Source organism: Papio anubis, chromosome 3 (assembly GCF_008728515.1).
Source record: "Papio anubis isolate 15944 chromosome 3, Panubis1.0, whole genome shotgun sequence".
NCBI lineage: Eukaryota > Metazoa > Chordata > Mammalia > Primates > Cercopithecidae > Papio > Papio anubis.
The window spans coordinates 91,715,913-91,721,665 of NC_044978.1; the positions used below are offsets into that span (position 1 = coordinate 91,715,913).

The following is a 5,753-nucleotide window of genomic DNA, read 5'->3' on the forward strand; positions in this document are numbered from 1 at the left end:
TCCATTCTTTTAACTGAATTGTTTATGTTCTTCATATTGAGTTTTGGGAATGTTTTGTATATTCTGGATATAAGATATGCAATTGCAAATATTTTCTCCCAGTCTGTAGCTTGTCTATTTATTCTCTTGCTAGTGTCTTTCACTGAGCAAAAATTTTCATTGTGATAAAGTCCAGTTATCAATATTTTCCTTTTATATATTTATTTTTTGTTGCCGTGTCTAAGACTTTTTTTTGCCTAATCTAAGATTGTAAAGATTTTCTCCTAGGTTTTCTTCTAAAATTTTATAGCTTCACTTTTATATCTGTGACTTATTTATGCAAATTCTATTTCTCATTTTTTCTTAGTCTTGATTTTTTAAATTATGTAATTGAGGTATGATTGACATAATTAAAACTATGTATTTAAAGTATGCAACTTGACGAGTTTGGTTCATTTAGGTCGTTTTTTGAGGGAATTCGATTTTTTTTTTAATTTGGATGTACACTTGTTCTGATACTATTTGACAAAAAAAAAATGCATTCTCTATTGAATTGCCTTTGCACCACTTACAAACCTCAGTTGACTAAAGCTAGGTGCGATGATACATGCCTATAGTCCCAGCTCCTCAGGAGACTGAGGCAGGAGACTTGTTGAGCCCAGGAGTTTGAAGCTAGTCTGGGAAACATTCCAAGACTCCCTGTCTATAATATAAAGTCAGAGATTTATGTATTTGAGATTTTTTAGGAGAAAATTATTTTGATTACTGTACCTTTATACTTATTCCTAAAGTTGGTTAATGTATATCCTCCAACTTTTGTCTTTTTTTTCAGAATTGTTTTTGTTACTCTAGTTTATTTGACTTTCAATATAAATTTTAGGATCAGCTTGTTGATACCTCCAATAAGGCTTTCTGAAACTTGGTTAGAATTGCAGTGAAGATATAAGTTTTATAAATTAGGAAAATTGATTGTAGCTATGCTTTTGCAATATGCAAACATGATATATCTCCACTTATTTTGTTTTTCCTTGGTATTTTTCATTAACATTTTACGGTTTTAAAGATATTGTGAATAAGGACATTTTATTCCTTCTTTTACAGTTGGCTAGACTTTTTTTTACTTTTGTTAATGGGATTGCTGACAGTAGACTTCCTTGCCTTGTTCCCAGTCTTAGGTAGAAAGCATTCAATCTTTCACCATCAAATACAATGTTTGCTTTAGGGTTTGTTCATTTTTATAGAGACCTTTTATCAGTTTTGTTAAACATTTTTTGACAAAATTTACATTTTATTTAGATTAAAATAAATAGTACAAAATTTATTTATTTATTTATTTATTTACCAAAAATAACAAGTATTTTCTGTGTTTATTTCCAGATAAAACATAAAACACCTAGTTTTGTAGGTTTTCCAGGTTTGGCTTATAAATCAAGATGAAGCAGTAGATATAGTTATGACAAAAAATGAAAGAAAACGGACATGTCAGATGTCTGTATCCATCGCCTCTGATTCTGCCTTGACCTTGAAACCTATATTTTCAATATATACTGACTAAAAAGTTTATGATATGGGCTTGACAAAAGATGTAAATAGCAACAACAAGTTTATAACTGAAGTTTGAATGGAAGCGCCTGCCATTGTTTTCCCACATCTTCTTGTTGTTGTTTACATTCCTTGTTGAGTCTGCATCTCCATAAGCTGTTTTAGCCCGTACATGTTGAAAACTTAGCAATGGTGGAGTCTTCCATTCAAACCTTAATTGTAAACTTGTTCCCTTAAGTTCATTTGATAAAGACAAAAACCACACTGAAATCCTGGTTTGGTGAGCTTTGTAAGTGTCTTTCTCTGGTAATTTCTTTAACTGTTTATTATAGATTATGAACAATATATTTAAAACTTCTACTAGTCAAAAGTCAATTGTGGGTTTCACTATAATATTTTATGAGATGTATTTTGTCTTGCCACAACTCCTCAAAATTTGTTTCTTCAAAGAATTGATAATTCAATACTCACTGACTAGATCCATAGTGGAAATAAATGTTATGTCTAAAATGGATTAACTTAAACAATTCCAGAATGACACTAGCAGGGATCACACAGAAGTGAAATGCAGCACTTTCCATACTATATTCTGGAAGAACAAATGGGCCTTGAAACATGAGAGTTAAAATATGAGCCTTTTAAATACTTAGATCATTAATGGGTAACGAATTTAATGGAAGGCCTACAGGCAAAGATATGCCTTACAGCTTTTCTTCCAAATATCAAATATAAAAGAAGATATATTTTAAAAGTCTTTTAGACAATTTCACTGGTTTTGGAATTATTCACAGGAAGCTCTTTGTTGTATAGAGTTTGATATATGTACTCCCCATTAAATCTGTTGTGTTTTACATCAAAAGTTTTGTTAAGAAAAGCTGAGTTACTTAACCTTTCTTCCACCAAAGTGTTTAAGTATGCTTTGAGACACTTTCATAGATTTTCATAGCACTTATTCTCAATCTTCATCACAGGAAGAATACACAGGTTCTTTAACAATGCATACACATTAGGAAAAAATGATGTCAGGCAGGTGGAATGCTTCATACATGGGGGACAGAAGTCCTATATCTTTAACTCTATGTTTCCATTTGACTCTTCAACAAGGAAGCTCAGCTGAGAGCATGTCTGTTCTGGGTAAGTGATTTCTGTACTTGTCAGCATGGTGTTTCTCAGATGTATTGAATTTAAGCTGTCTTATGACTGAAGGCACCAGAAATAAGCATATCATAGATTTGAGATACTTCTCTGAGAACATATCTTTGAGGAACTGTTCTGAGAATATATCTTTCAGTTTCTGAAAAATGTGCTCCACTGTTGGAACACTTAGGGTTTCTTTATAAAAACTCTCAGAGGTCAGTTGAGATGCCATGTTACCTTGGTAAGCTCTATGGAATTTCCCAGGGAGTTTTATTTGACTATCAATTTTGATTGCCAAATCTGTGGCTTCCTCAAGCTAAAAATAATGATAGACTTCAATATCTTCCATCACTTCATTGAATGAATGTAGTACTGTAGTCAAACTACTGCCTACAAAGATAATATCAGAGGTGTGACCCTGGAGATTTCTTCAAGGGGTTCTTTTAAAGGACATTTTTAATAACAACAATGGTAACAACAAAATCAAAATCTGTTGCTGCACTACAGAGGACAAATTCTTGGCTGGGTACTCAGTTGTCCCATCTAATATTGCATCATCTTTTATATCATTTAAACCCAAATAAGTGCTAGGATGAGGTCCACTAAAATTTCAAAAGAATCATGCCTGCCTGTTCAATGAAAAAATCAAATATCCTTTAGTCATTTACTCTTTTCTCCACTGTTTTGAAAAACAGCAGAAATGACACTGTCACTCCTAACAGCAGTTGTGATTGATGGAAAAAATAAAGAAACTTCTGCAGTTGTTCCTAATGCAACAGATACACTCATAATAGGCACTGATTTTGCCAATCACAGACTAAGGCACAGGAAAGGCAGGGTGGGTAGATACCTTGGGGATATTTTTTTAAAAGTCTAGGAGAAACAACTTTCATTTTGGAAGAGAATCCATTGCACACAATGTAAACTTGGCCATGACAATAATACTCCATATTTAGTCCCCATTTCTCAGTTATGGTAGTGTGAAATTTCACAGCCAAAATTTCTGCTTCAGCTTCAAAAGGCAGGAAGCCCACAGATTCCTCTCTCAGGTTATGAGATTCCTCACCAACACAAGTGGGTGCTCTTCCCCTGATATGTCCACTACATTGTCAGTGATGGCTGTGGTTTAGATATTTGACCCTCCAAATGTCATGTTAAAATTTGATGTTAAAGGTGGGGATGAACAGGGGATGTTTGGGTCATGGGGTAAATCCTCATGAAGCACGTAGTGCCATCCTTGTAGTAATGTGTGAGTTCTTGCTGTCTTAGTTTCTACAACAGCTGCTTGTTGAAAGGAACCTGGCATCTCCCTCCCCTCTCTTTTTCCAGTCATGTTATCTATGCATGCACCAGCTCCCCTTTACCTTCCACCCTGAGTGGAAGCAGCCTGAATCCCTCACCAGATGCAGATGGTGATGCCATGCTTCTTGTACAGCCTACAGAACCATAGGCCAAATAACCCTGTTTTCTTTATAAGTTACCCAGCCTCAGGTATTCCTTTATAGCAACACAAACTGACAAAGAGTGATAATGACAAGGAAGTGTGAGATTCTCACTTTCCTTAGAGTTTCTTCCCTAATACAGCTCTCACAGATATCTAGCATATGATTCTACTGTGTTTCCAAACAGAACAGTGTGTTGTGTTAGCCACTGTTGTCTCAGAGTGCTTTCTTAGGACCTCTTCACCAGAATTTATCCGGCACTCCAGCAGTGCTTGACAGTTATCAGTAGTAAAATTTCAAATAAAGACTTTATGTTTAGCTTTCTCATGAGAATCAAAACTTCAAATAGAGACTTTGTGTATTTTTTTGTTTTCCTTCTTGTCAAAGATTAGCAGTAAAATGTTCTAATCCTGTTCTTCATCCCCTTCTCTGCACTGGGGTTCTGAGCATTGCTGTTATTGGTTTCTGTGTGTGTGTGTGTGTGTGTGTGTATGTGTGTATGTGTGTATGTGTGTGTGTGCATGTGTGTATGTGTGTATTTGTGTGTGTGCATTTTCCTCTTCAGTGTTGTAAATATTTTCTGCTTTGTGTGTTCTGATTTCATCGTCACTCAATTCTTCTATTCATTTTCCCTATCATGTAGATTGTTTAAATGGCTGCTAAGATCAACTATTATTGGTATTACATCATCTTAAATAACTATCCTATAAACACTAGTTCTACAGATCATAAGATCTGTAGTCAAGTAGTTGGCACATACTTGACAATGTTTTTTCAGTTGATCAGATATTTTCTCTTCTATCCACTCTCTTACAGTTCATCTGCTTCTGGCATCTGGCTGGATCTCGTGGGAAACTGAAAAAAGCCAGGTCAGACTATATGCTCTTCTGCAGTACAATTGGTGGCAGTGCAGACCTCACTTACCCTCTGTTGTGCTCAGCCTTCTCTTCCTTGCCTTCGCAGGGCGGCATGCTGGACATAGGGGCCCAGGAAGGGAGAATGTGTTGTTGTATTTTTACAGATATATATGTGTGTGTGTGTGTGTGTATTTTACAGATACATATATATATATATATATAATTTTTTTTTTTTTTTTGATGAAGTCCTGCTCTCTTGCCCAGGTTGTTGTGTAGTGCCACAATCTTGGCTCACTGCAGCCTCCACATCCCGGGTTCAAGTGATTCTCCCACCTCAGCCTCTTGAGTAGCTAGGACTATATCTGGGTCCACCACCCCTGGATAATTTTTGTAGTTTTAGTAGACAAGGTTTCACCACGTTGGGCAGGCTGGTCTCTAACTCCTGGCCTCAAGTCACCCTCCTGTGTCAGCCTCCCAAAGTGCTGGGATTATGGGAATGAGCCACCACGCCCAGCTGTATATCTTCTTTATTTTGTTAATATGATGAGCTATAGGTTGAATGTTGAATGTTGACCCAACTTTGTATTTCTGGAGTAAATACCACTAGTTTATGTTTGACATAGTATTCTTTTAATATGTTGATATATTTAATTTGAAAATAATTCATTGTAGATTTTTGCATCTATGTTCAAATAAATATTGGTCTTTTCTTTTACTGGTTGTCTCACATTTTAGTATCAAGTAAATATTCCCTTCTTTCTCTAGTCTGGATTCTCTAAAGAAACAGAACTGAGAG

General features: G+C 35.4%; 1 pseudogene; it reads right to left on the reverse strand.

Moving 5' to 3' along the window:
• Positions 1–1,280: 1,280 nt before the first annotated feature.
• LOC101023146 lies at positions 1,281–5,071 on the reverse strand (annotated as a pseudogene).
• Between the last annotated feature and the right edge of the window lie 682 nt (positions 5,072–5,753).